Here is a 13,221-nt window from a genome sequence, read left to right as displayed (position 1 = left end):
TTTATGTGAAAATATATAAAAAAAGAAAAAAATCAGCCTGGGGCTTGGACTTAGTTTATTTCCTGCTTCGGGACACAAAATGCTGTAGACCTTTATGCTGCTCTTTAGTAAAGTCACTTACACTCCTCCAGCAGCAGAGCTGGCATCCAACTGTCACTGATGGCAGCAAAGTTGTTTCTTCCTCTCCCAGGGTTCATTTGCATTATGCAAATGAACAATTGATATGGATCTTCTCCCCTCCGATGAACATTTTGCACTGCAATTTGCCAAGCAAGTAATTACTTATTGACAGAATGATATTACACAGGAAATTGTTGTGTAAAAATGGCAAACCCATCTCTTTGTAATAGTGATAAAAAAAATAAAAATAAATAAGAAGAGCAATAATAAAATTAGAAATTGTGAGTTAGATGGACATGAGTTATGGAGGCGCGCACTCATCAAGGCTGTTCTCACCGTGTTCTTGTCGCTGCCACCTGTGGTTGCACTCTGGGCCCGTGGCTTCGCATTTTAATTACTTCCAAACATTATTAAAGATACAAATTCACTGTCTCACTCCACTGCACTACACAATGTAGTTGAGCTGCAAGAATATCAGCGGTTATCCATATTGTGATGGAATATTTATGCTGTTTGTGTGCAAAGTGCATGTTACAGTGTCGTGACTAGAGATAAAAGTTTATCTCTTTTTTTATTTATACCAAAACTAAAAAGTAAGAAATATTTTTTTTGTGTAAACGATAAATAAAGTCAAACAGCACCAGAAGCTGCATGTATGCAAAAGATTAGACGCCCCACGTTTCAATGATTCTCTCTGCTGAATTATAAATCAAAAGCTGCATTCCAAAATGTAGAAATGCATTTAGGGATATATGTTTCTATTATAATTTCTTCTTACATCTGGTTTCTACGTCAGCAGAAACACTATCCCCAAGGCAACACCACATTATCCAAAAAAAAAAAAAACGAAAAAGAGAAAGAAAGTACTTCAACATCATGACCTCTGGTATAGAAGGAAAAAAAAGCAACCATCACATGAGTCAATAAAGCAATTAATATCCCTCTGGCAGGATCTGTGGTCAATGGGAAAAGCATGTTGGAGACTTCTCTTTAGCTATTTAATTCATAATGAGCCGTCTCACTTATATTCCCCTCTCCTTGTTTCCACCTTTCTTGCAAAAAGAAATTATTTTCCAGTGCGTTTGCGTCAGCGCCGTTCCAGCTCCAATATCGAGCATCCCCACAGATTGGCACCTCGAGGAAAACAGAAAAGGGAAAAGAAAAAGGAAAAAAAAAGAGAAAAAAAAGGGGGGGTGGGGCAGTGTGCGGCTGCATTTTCCTTCTCAGTAATCGAATCCCTCAAAAGGGGTCCATTTTTCTTCATCTCCCCAGGTCCACAGGACCTTTAAGCAGAGCAAGGCACCAAAACAAGGCACCATAGAACACAATTATAATTCCAATATAGTCTTGTAAAGAAAATATAAACAGATAGCTCGGCTGCAAAGCTGCCCCCTTTCTCCCACAAGACTGGTAATAAAGTAGAAAAGATGTAATACTGGAAGAGGCTTTTTACCCCCTGTCCTTTTCTCACTGCAGAAATTGAAAAGTGTGCCTCTCTGCAATGATGCTGCTGGAAGAAGAGACGCTTTAGATTTATGGGAGGTTTGGAGGGGACACAGAGCAGTGGTGGGTTTTACCAGAAGCGTTAATGTGGTTTTGCAAAAGAACCTTAATGCACGAGTATTGATGAGCGTATATTGGTGCTGCACAGTTCTAGTTGAGGCTTTCATTTCCAGTCCAGTAAATGTGCATGTTTCTGTCCCAAGCTTGATTTCTGAACACTCCGGTTTCTGACGGAGAGGGGGTGGGGGTGGTGAGGTGGCAAACAAGCCACTGTCCCCCTCCAGAAATCCCAACAAGAGCAAATTGGTGGCAAATTTTGATTTGTAAGCGCACGCAGCTTTGCCATGGGGGAATTTTGAATTCTCAGAGCGAGACATTTTTATCCCTTTTTCCATACTGTAGCTTGGTCCTCTTTTGAATATTCTGTTTGTTGTGTGTCGTCTCGAGGGCTGCATTTGTTTTTCGCCCATTTCTTTTTTTATTCCGCTGGTTTATTCTCCAATCATCGGAATCCGAATAAAACAGCAAAAGGCTGCTTATAATCATTTTCTGGCAGTGGTTGCAACTATCCTCGTATTGTGGAAACCACTCGGGCACACGGCTCAGAAATGTGTGTGTAAAGATGCAATCACAGCTGTATTATTAATTTATAATCTTCAGTTTGTGGAGGTTTGGGCAGCAGGTTTGAAGATATGCCATGCACCGAATGACTTATTACGAAGCAAATTTAATCAAGCTTTGGTTTTGTTCCGTACCATATGTGGTAAGATTTACTGAGGTGACGTGAATTATTACAGAGAGAATCCAGTCTTGTAGAGTTACTAAGTTTGTTTTAAAGAGGAGGCTCCTGGTGCTGGTTGTGGCTGCGCAGCTCCACACTGAGTGTAAATCACACAGAGACAGAACGAGGCATGGGTGCGTGTTCCTGTGAGAGTGTGAAAGTATGAATATGCGTATCCTTTTGTATGTGTGTGTGTGTAAGTGAGTCTTCTAGCGGGCACTGGCCCGACAGGCTGGGTAGGCGTGGGGGAGGTGCTTGTGACAGTTCAGTGTGAGGAGGGGAAATGGCACGGTGCTTCTGAAGCCACTCATCCGTCTGCTGTGACACCCAGCGTGCACGGAAGATGTCCCCGGGACTCTTCGAAGGCAGAGCAGAAAGCCTGCATGTGCAGAGGAGTGAGAGTGTCATCTCTTCATCCTCTCTCTGGTTGCCCATCGGTGTCTTTGCTTCACACTCGCTTTCCGAATGTCTGACCAGACATTAGCATAAACATTTCACTGAATCCTGGAACATCCCACAGGTGTGCGACGTTGTAAGGCGTTGTGTTTCTAGAGTTCTTATGGATCAGAGGGCTTTTTTTTTGTTACTGGTATCCATGAAATTGAAGGAATTAAATACAAAAGCTTTCAGTCAATAATATGTCTCTTATAAATTAATAGGTGCAAGTAGAGAACCACAGCCACCTCTGTCTTTTGCAGTCTATCTCTCTGCAGGGACACAAATTGAAAATTCAAACTGTGAAACTCTTTCTCTCTCTCTTTTACGCACACACTCACATACACACACATTTCTTATGCAGGTGCTGTGTCCCGAACTGTAATGGTGTTTTCTGCCTCCCAAGGACCAAAACAATGCCACAAAAAAAAAGTCCATTAGGAAAAGCACATTTCTTACATAAATCAGGCCTTTGGAAGGTACGAATACATGTGTGTTTCACATTTTCATTTGTGTTGTTTTACAGTCGTGGCAGACACTGAGTGTGAAGCATTGTGAACCATGCTATTCATTAGCAAGCTTCAGAAAAATATAACTTCAAACCCAACTCTTTTTTTTTTAATTTAAAAAATATTTGTTTGTTCTTTACTTATGGATGAAACAAATGAGGAAGAAAAACAAATAAAACAACAAAAAAACAGACGATCAACAAAGGTTTCACGTTGATAGCAGTTCTTGATTGCTTATATGCTTTTAAACATGACATGAAATCAAATTAGTTGTTCTTGCTGTCCTTGAATTTTAAACACAAAACTTAGATTCACAAGATAAAAACCTAAAGTCATTACCAGAGGAAAAAACTACTTTGGGAAAACAAACAAACAAACAAAAAAACTATGAATAAGATTAGGATTAAAATAAATAATTCTGAATACAATCCCAAATCTTGAAATAGTTGAGATCTTGTGTTTAATGTTTAGAAAAACATAATGCAGTGATTTGCAAATCTCATAAACTCATTGTATCCACAATGGATCATAGCAAACATATCAAATTTCTAAACTAAGAAATTGTACCTTTTTTGAAAAACATAAAGCCGCCTTGAATTTCATGGCAGCAACACATCTCAAAAGCACAGCACAGGGCTGTGTTTCCCACTGTGAAGCATCCCCTCTTCTTTTACCAACAGTCTGTAAACATCTAGGAACTGAGGAGAGCAGCAGCTGGAGGTTCTGAAAGGGAATGTTGTCCCATTCTTGTCTGTTGTACAATTCTATCTTTTCCACAGTCCTGAGTCTTCTTTCCCAGATTTTTCCTTTTAAGAGGCACCAAAGGTTTTCTGCATGCATGTCAGCTCAGCACCTGGACTCTTCTCCATGCTGTTGTAATGGATGCAGTATGTCGCTTAGCATTGTCTTGCTGAAATATGTAAGGCCGTCTCTGAAAAAAGATGTCTTCTGGATGGGAGAACGTGTTGCTCTAAAACCTGTATAAACGTTTTGCCATTAAAGGTGCCTTTCAAAGTGTGTAAGCTGCCCATGGGCAGCATCTACATTTGTAGATGTGTGCATTTGTAGATCTCATGCAGTGATGTCCCGAACAGAATCAGACCTGTTTTTAATGCAGTGTTACCTGAGGGTTCTAAAATCACATTTATCTAATATTGACTTTCGGTCTTGTCCTTTGCACACTGAGATTTCTTCACATTTTTGATGTGATATTTAAAGTCTTCCAATTTTCTTTTTTTTTCCTTTTTTTTTTTTTTTGGAGGAACATTATCCTGAAATGGTTCTACTCGTTTTAGACAGAGTTTTTTTGTTCAGACAGGTGAACCTCTGCCCATGTTTACTCTTGAGAGTGAGCCTCCCCACAATCTCTGACCTGTTGCCCCTGAACGTATTTGCAAAATTCTCTTGCAGTTATTTCGTGTTCATGCCACATACACTAACAGCCATTTATTGACCAATTTAACTTTTTTTTTTTCTTTTTCCAATAAACGATACAATGTGTTTGCCTAAACTTTTGTTTACTATGTTACATTATGGATACAATATAGATTTCTGAGATTTGAAACTTGTTGCATTGTGTTTTTATTTACATTTTACATAACATCCAAACTTTTTTTTTTGGTGTCGAGGTTGCAGCATGCTAATGGGATGCAGTTACTCCCATGGCCACAGGAGGGTGCATCTTTTTGAAATGCAAGTATAGGTTGTAATTCATTGCATGAACAAATTACCCATCATCTGATAGTTCTGTGCTCCTCTACTAGGAAATCCATTCTGCACTCAAAATCAGAACTTTTTTACCTGTTAAACCTTTCAATTAAACCCGTTAAATTCATCTTTCATAGACAGTTTCAACTCAAGCCATTAAAATTAGATTTCTCCATTTAGCTTTAACACAATAAATGAAACATTTTTTTCAACTCAGTATTTTCTTAATTTTTTGTCTACATGCTTTAAAACATACAAACAAACAAAAATAAATAATTAAGTTGAATTGAACAATACCTGTGTTTGACGCTAATAAAAACTTGAAAACAATGGCAGGGCACTACCAGCACATCACAAAAGCCTTAATTTGCTTCTTTACTTTAAAAGTTATACTTGCTTTGTAAGTAGTGATTTTAAGTAATTCTGATGCAAAATTTTATCTTTTTTAAAGTATTTTATAATGCTCCAGATCATATTTTTCTTGCATTTTAAGCACAACAGATTAGAGACATTACTTTCAGAATTAAGTCTTTCACAAGGGTGACCCAATTGGGAGAGAGACAGACAAAAAAGACACAGAGAGACAGAGGGGGGAGCCAAAGTTGCTGGAATTTTAATGGCTCCGTCTTGCCAAACGTGGTCCTGAGCCTCTAGTGCACAGACAAGCCTAATCAAAAGCCCCACACCGTGTGAGTGACAGCATCAAAGTGCATCTGCATACAGAGGGGAATTCTCCCAACTTTCTGATTTCTCCACAATTAAAGTGGGTGCGGAAATGGAAATGCACGCTGTGATGATTTCTTTCCTTTTCTTTTTTTTTTTTAGCTGAGTTCCCCCCCTCACTCCCCTTTTTTCCTACTGTAAACAACACAGGCGCTTCTCCGGTTTGCCTCTTATGTTTGTGTACATTATTTTGCAACCCTCAGGAGACTCAGGGGAGAAGATAGAGAATTAAAAGGAGAGAAGAAGAGCTCAGGGGTGAAATAGTAGAGAAGACAGTATGAGAACCACAGCTGAGAGGAAGAGGGTGAGAGGCGGGTGAGGAGAGGAAACCGTGTGAGAGCTAAATTTTCACACCATCGCTGTTTGAAGAACATTTTAGCACCATGAGTAACTACACTGTGTCAAAAAAAAAAGAAATGATAAAATGCTGCTGCATGAAAACATCTTTTTGGAATATGACAGCGTGACCTGCTGCAGCAGCCGTTGACCAACAGCTATAAACACAACTTGAATGATTTCCCATTCTAAAAGACATTACACAGGAACTCGTCTTTATTTAGCGGAGCTCAACTTTTCCTCTGTGTGTGTCTGTCCGCCGCCTCATATTTTGCCATAAATATTTCAGACACCACAAGCTCATTAAAAACTTTTTTTTCTTTGGCATTGTAGAAAGGAAAAAAAAAAAAAAAACTCCAGCAGGATAAGATTTATTTGTCAGGTTTATATTTGCTATCTCCATTTCCCTCCCTCCCTCCCATTAGCGGATTGGCTACTCAAGTGCTGTTTCCTATCAAGGGAATTGAAAAACTCTGCACAAGCCAGAATGATGGAAATTACTTTTCTGGCTTCTCTGTGTGATTCTCATATTAGATCAGGCATGTATTTCACATGCAACTGAGTTTTGTGCTTTTATTAAGGCAAGAAAATGAGGTTTTATAACAAAAAAAAAAGTAATATTTATGCTGCTTCCAAAATTCTCCTGGAATTTATTTGGAATCTGATGCTCTTTGCTCTGCAACCTTTTAGGCCTCTCTTTTTTTAAAGTCCATCCAACATTAAGGGCCTTTTCACACTGGATCACGACCCTGCTATACCATAAGAAATCAGCCAGAACATGGGCTTTGCAGGATCTTGACTTGGTCTTTAGAGGCATAATAAAACCTGTATCTCTAGTCAGCGAACAGCTTTTACATAGGAGTCTTAAAAATGTCTCAAAACATTTTTGGGGAAATGTTCTGATCTAACCACGCTGATGATAAATTATAAATAATGAAAAACAGGTCCAAATCCAACTATCACTCCAGTTGATTAAATTATAAATTTGGGGTGGCTGCCTATTTGGGTACAAAGTGAACCAATGCAGGTTTAATTTGGGTGTTTGTGAGCAACAAAATAATGTGCATGGCCTAGAATAGTTTTGAAAGCCATGCACAGGAAAATAGGCCATGATTTTCAAAAACTGCCCTTGCAAAATGTAGCCATGTGGCTTGCTGGTTGCGAACACTCAGAATTAAGTGAGGCTGCAACTGAAAATTTCCATTTTCTCACAGTTTTGAGTTGCCAGCTTGTCTCCAACGGCTGCAACCCATTGAGATACTATCTTAAGAATGCAGTGGGCTCCCTGTTTCACATGATAGAGTGTGATAGATTCACATTGGTTTTGAGCATGCATGTTTAGAGGTCCTGGCTGGAGTGTAATGGCAGCATATCCAGTATGTGGGGTTCTCCTGCATCAACACTGCTTAGTCATTGAGAATTTGAAGCAGGACCAGCCTCATGCCTACAAAAGTAATTGTGCCAACATCATGGAAACAACCTGAAGCAGATGTGATGCCTCCAGCTGCATCTTGATGTTGTCTGAGAGAGTCATTACAGGACGGGGGTATAGAGCATGGTGAGGGTGTCTTGAGACATAGAAAATAGTGAGTACTAAAAGCACAGCAGCATCCTGATTTTTCTTTACACTGAAGGAGGGTTTCCAAATTTTCCGAGATCCACACACTTTCTAATGTAGGCTGTGTAGGTTGTGGAGAGCATAGCAGGGTCATCATTTAATGTGAAGGGGGCCTAAATGCTATTGAATGAGAAGACCCTATATGTACACAAGCTCACAGTATCACACTTGACAGACAGCAGCCTTTGGGAACACACCAAATTCAATTTATTTTACTGCCAGCCTAATGACAACAGCAGCCTCGCAGAGTTAAACTCTTATTTGTCACAAGCTCTTATGCTGTAGAGATCGCTCCTGATACTGTGACGTCCCTCTGTTCTTTTCATCCCCCTGAAGTGACGGCACAGGTCAATAGGTTTGGTCACCCAGTTTCTGTGTATGTAAGCATTTTTTGCCAGCATCTGGAGCAGCTAAATGGATATTGGAAGCCACCACCGAAGCCGAAAGAATGTTGGACAACGGTGGAGATTGATGAGTGTTTGGGCGCTTTCCCTGCGACCCCGCCGCATCTGGCAGGAACAAAGTCAGGCAGGTGTGACAGCCAGCATCTATCTACTAGTCAGCTGTAATAGGGAGGGGGCACTTGTATGGGGACACACACACACAAATCCACACAAACTCCAAGGTACGGGCTGTGTTTTCTGTGCATTTTAGTGAACAAAGCTGCACACACATACAGCTGCCACATATACACACAAAAAGCCAGGAAGTGAGGCAAGTGTTCTCTCTCACACATACACTGACTCAGGCAAAAAAAAAAAAACAAACTCAAAAATAAATAAATAAAAGCTTTCCTGGCAAGCCTCACTGTATCTTGCCAGGCAGAAGTCATTTTGCGATGCTGACTTCTTTCAAATGTCTGTGAGCTCTCGTCTTATTACTGGTGACTGTATTTACTAAAACAGTTATTAGATACTTTTATAGGGGTCCTATTAAGTTCCTGTCAACATCTTTTACTACAACGACTTCCCACCAATGTGTTAACAGTACGTCTTTTGAGGTTTTTCAAATGAACATACTGGGGGGTAGTTGGGTGGAACGATCATGGGTCAAGAAGTCCAGTGGAGTCAAGAGGGTAGAAATACAACCTTCAAAAACAAGTTCTTTTTTTTAAATTAGGTTAAAGTGTGTGATCGAGGACCCAAATGCAGAGCATAGTTTTGCCACCCTCAGCTCACTTTCGGTCCTTTTATCCCAGAGGATTGGAGAACTCAGACAATTTACTCTTTAAAGGATGAGTTTAACTATTTATTTTAATAAGGCAGAAAATTATTACAAGGCCAGCACTGGGACTTCTGTCTACAACATCTTATGGATGAAGCCCGGAACAAAGGAATCGCCGACTCATATAGATCCTAGGCTCCGCTCGACACAGAGGGCCACCTAATTGTGTTATCAGTAATCTTACTATATGTCGCCAAATAGTATAAAACTTACTGAGAAAGGAATAAAGTTGCAAGAAATAATAAAAAAAATATTGGTCCAAATACCTATATTCAAAAACCAGACAAAACTGATGCAGAGAGAGTAAAGAGAACTGAACGTATCAAGGAAACTTCCAAAGGAGGATCATACAAAGAACAAAAGAAACCAAAGATTATACATACAGGAGAAAAAAAAAAAAAACTAAAAGAAAAAACTGACAAGACGCAGGTGAGGCAACAGTAACCCAGGACCTGGTGTAAAAATAGAACAGGGAGTAAACTCACCAGAATGCACAATGAGGTGAGCTTTACAAAAATAAGAAAAAAAGGCACAAGGAAAACCAAATACATCAAAACAGAGCATGAAAAAAGAAAAGACCAGAATCCCGAACATGGATGGAACACATCAAAACTCAGAAAAGGAACTTTTATAAATCGTATAAAGAATAAAAAAAGGTCCGGAGTAAAAATAAAATTGGGAGAAATCAACAAAACATTGATTTTCAACCAATGACAGTAAGACAGATGCAAGGGGAAATTAAAGGGGCATTTTTTAAAGTCTGGTTAGCTGCTCCTGGTGATTTGAACAGTTTCACTGATGAAGGTTAACCTCTAAACAGCTGATCCTGTGGTGTTACTGTCCCTGACACAAAAACACAGATGGAAAGGATCAGGTCCAAAAGACCCTTCGGCCAAGTCTCCTTGTGTCAGCTGCTTCTGAAAAAAAAGTAACACCTAAACACACAACAAAGATGACATCTGACTGACAGCTGAGAAATGTAATCTATGTCTGAACACGATGGTAAGATAGTGTACTGCATGAGGGAAAGGTACTGCATATAGTACTCTGTAGAGTAACACTAGATAAAAAAGAATGTTTAGCTTTAAATCTGTCTATTTTTAGCATCAGACACAACAACTTCCATTTCAAATGAATCTAAAACATTGTCACAGCTGATTTTTGACATATTAAAGTACAGCGCTCACTCACTGCTCTGAATAGTCATTTTGAGTTATCTCTCCCACTGACAGACCTGACAAAAAGTCAACATGTTGAACTGAGTGACAAACACTTTGACAGAGTCCAACAAAGCTGACGGTGCGTTACACATTGTGAAGGCAGCAGAGACAGACGTTTGCACACTTTCCTGACCTTCCCAACAGCAGACAGTTGGTTTGAAGTGTCACGGCTTTTAAGACCAGCAGATCAGGATGAGAGCAACAGCACGGTGTGATCAACAGGCTGACCTACCTGTCTTTATAAAAACCCTAGTAAGTAAATACCACAGTGTAAAATGAAGACCAAACTATTCACACTGCAGCACAGCACTGGTTAAAATGAAAGTTCAGCTCTTTTCAAGTGGAGTTCTGTGTGATAATTCCCTATTTTAACTAAATGCCCTAAAAGGCAGGAGGGACACCCCAACACACTCAGTGCTTCATAGTGCCTATGATGGAAGTAAGAAGTTTGTATTCTAAGCATGTTCTACAAGTCTTTGACTGAAGGGCATTTTTTTAGGAATCTTCAACTGTACCTTAGTTGCATTTAATAATTATGTGTCCAAAGAATTTGAAAGTGTACCACACTTAAAAAACTATTATTTTTGACTCTGATTTTTAAAATGCCAGTAATTGCACTTGTCCTCTGTGACAAATGTCTGAGAAATTACATCTTTCATTCAGTTCCCCAGTTATAGATAGAAGATACGGAGCCTTTTAGAAACAACCTATCAATATCGCTTTGTGCCCTAGAAACCAAAACAAAAGTTGAACTGCTGTTGCCGTTTTTCTCTGGGTCTGTCTTGCTTAATAAACAAGTGTTTTTTTCTGTATTTTTACATCTCATTAATGTGGATATTGTGGATATTCTAAACACCTAGTGCACTGGCATGGAGATTTTACCGTTTTGTGTAAAAGAAGAAGAAGAACAACAAAAATCCAGAAAAGTGTAAACAGGGCTTGCATTTTTTTAAAAGGCCATTCTGAAACACTATGCAGTCAAGAACTGTAAAAGGACCACATAATGAAAACCTTCTCATGTGTTTTGCACAACAATTGTGCAACCCATAGAGGAACAGTTGTTAGTAGAAGAAGCAGCAAAAGATCTTAAACTCATTGCATAATGCACATCTTCAGTAATATTGTAACACTGCTGGAACTATGGCACTTTGTCTATCATCAAGTCAACCATGTGTAACTGCCACTTCTCTGAATGGACAAAGTGAATGAGAAACATTTGCAAAACAGTTGAACTGAAGGCAACATTGAGAACTTGTAACATTTTGTATTTTAAATAACTAGTTTGAACAGTGGTTTGTAATGTGGTTACATGTTTTACTCTAATCCAGGTTGATAAACAAGACTTATTGGCTATCAGTTTTCATATTAATGTATGTACACATGTCTCAAAATTACTTATGAGAACAAATTGCTGAAATAAAAAATAGTATTATTTGGATATAGCATAAATGTTTAGATGGTGGTTTAAACGTTTTTACAATTTTTTCAAATTCATTTCAAGTTCTGTATTTGTCTAAAAAAATTATCAAAAACAACAAATGAATAGGTAAAATCTTCATATATATATATATGTATATATATATATATATATATAGGCGCAAACTTAAAGCTGCAGGTACTCTGTGCTGAATATAAATCTTTGCGACTTGTGTGCTGTCAGAGGAGAGTGGTGACATTTAAGGAGCAGGGTCTGAATGGGGTCATGCGGGTTGAGTTTGCTGTAAAAGCATCTCTCAGCCCGGTGATCGACGCCACCATTGTTAGAGTGCCTTACTGCGTAAGGCCCAAGGGCACCTTCCGTCCCACCCCATCCTCCGCTCACCACTGTTACTGCTTCCCCCCCTTCCTTTGCTGGCATGGAAAATCCCCCCTGAGCCACTTCTCTGTTGTAAATCGCAGGTAGGAGAAATGTGAGGCCTGGCTGATGCACCGGCACCGTGCCGTGAAATCTCTGTTGACATTACCGACGGGCGATTCTAGAAAAAGACACAGAGTGAGAGCAGGGGAGGAAGAAGAGAGTGATAAAGAGGGAAAAAAAGAAGATATGTGAGGAGATGTGAGCTTTTCAGGCAGTCACTTTGTACTCTTACACTTTGACTCACTGTGTTGCCTCCGTGTCCAGGATGGTAGTCTGAACTCAGTGTGCTGCTTACTTTTATCTTTCTTCCGCTCACTGTGATTTCACATATTTTATTTTACTTTTATTATTTATTTTTTCCTCCTCTTTACAGGCTAACACCGAGAACCCACCTTTTTTTTATTCTACTTTAAAATGCCTCTTCAATTCAGCTGCCGAATAATAATACCCTATAGACCTAGCCTGTTTTCTTACATTTTGTTTGGTAACCTTTTAACAGACAAAGATTGATTTTTTTCTAGTCCTGGTAGCTTTGTTATATGGAATGGCAAGACATAGAAAGATGAGGATAAGTTGGAAATGAAGTGAATGTAACAAGGGAATCAGGGAAATGGGTTATGAGAGGCAATTTCAAGAAGAGCACCAAGAGGTAGAGTAATTACCTTAGTGTAGGAAAATATTTAGTTAAACTCAAACTCATAAGAGGTGGTTTTGTATATATATATATATTTTTTTAGGATTTGTTTTTTGCATCCTAAATGGTGTAACTGAAATCAAAAGCTGGCCCCTTTTAGCCAAAAGGCAGAGCGGGAGAGATGTTTGTCCGGTGTGGCAGAGAAAAGAAAGGGTTGTGACTCTGAGCGATGTGCTAACACACTTCATGGTCACCCGTGAGGGGAAGAAGAAAAGGAACATGTCATCACCACTCGCCACAGAGGACAATACAGATTCCTCTGCCTCGTTTCTCTTGTCTACCTTTTTTTTTCTACTTCTTTGTTCTCCTTTGCTACTCTATTTCTCAGCACTTCCCGGCACAAAACGCTGGCATTGTGACATACAGATGGAGTGCTTGAAGCTGCTGTCCACTCCAAGGGTGTTCGAACATCTTAAAGCTCGGTGCGACCGCACATTCACTCAGACAAGCATGTTGACTTGCCCAGCCAAAGGACCCCCTCCTAACCCCTCCT

The 13,221-nt window shown here is 39.4% G+C and overlaps 1 protein-coding gene across 1 annotated transcript in view; it reads left to right on the top strand.

Annotated features, from left to right (window-relative positions):
• The window catches only part of LOC108241591 (cadherin-8-like), a 55,272-nt gene that overhangs the window by 28,800 nt on the left and 13,251 nt on the right, over window positions 1–13,221 (top strand). The gene's annotated exons all lie outside the window — the stretch shown is intronic.

This window comes from Kryptolebias marmoratus, linkage group LG15, assembly GCF_001649575.2.
Source record: "Kryptolebias marmoratus isolate JLee-2015 linkage group LG15, ASM164957v2, whole genome shotgun sequence".
In the NCBI taxonomy this organism is placed as follows: domain Eukaryota; kingdom Metazoa; phylum Chordata; class Actinopteri; order Cyprinodontiformes; family Rivulidae; genus Kryptolebias; species Kryptolebias marmoratus.
Note: the sequence above shows the minus strand (reverse complement) of the source record. Positions and strands in the feature narration are given on the sequence as shown.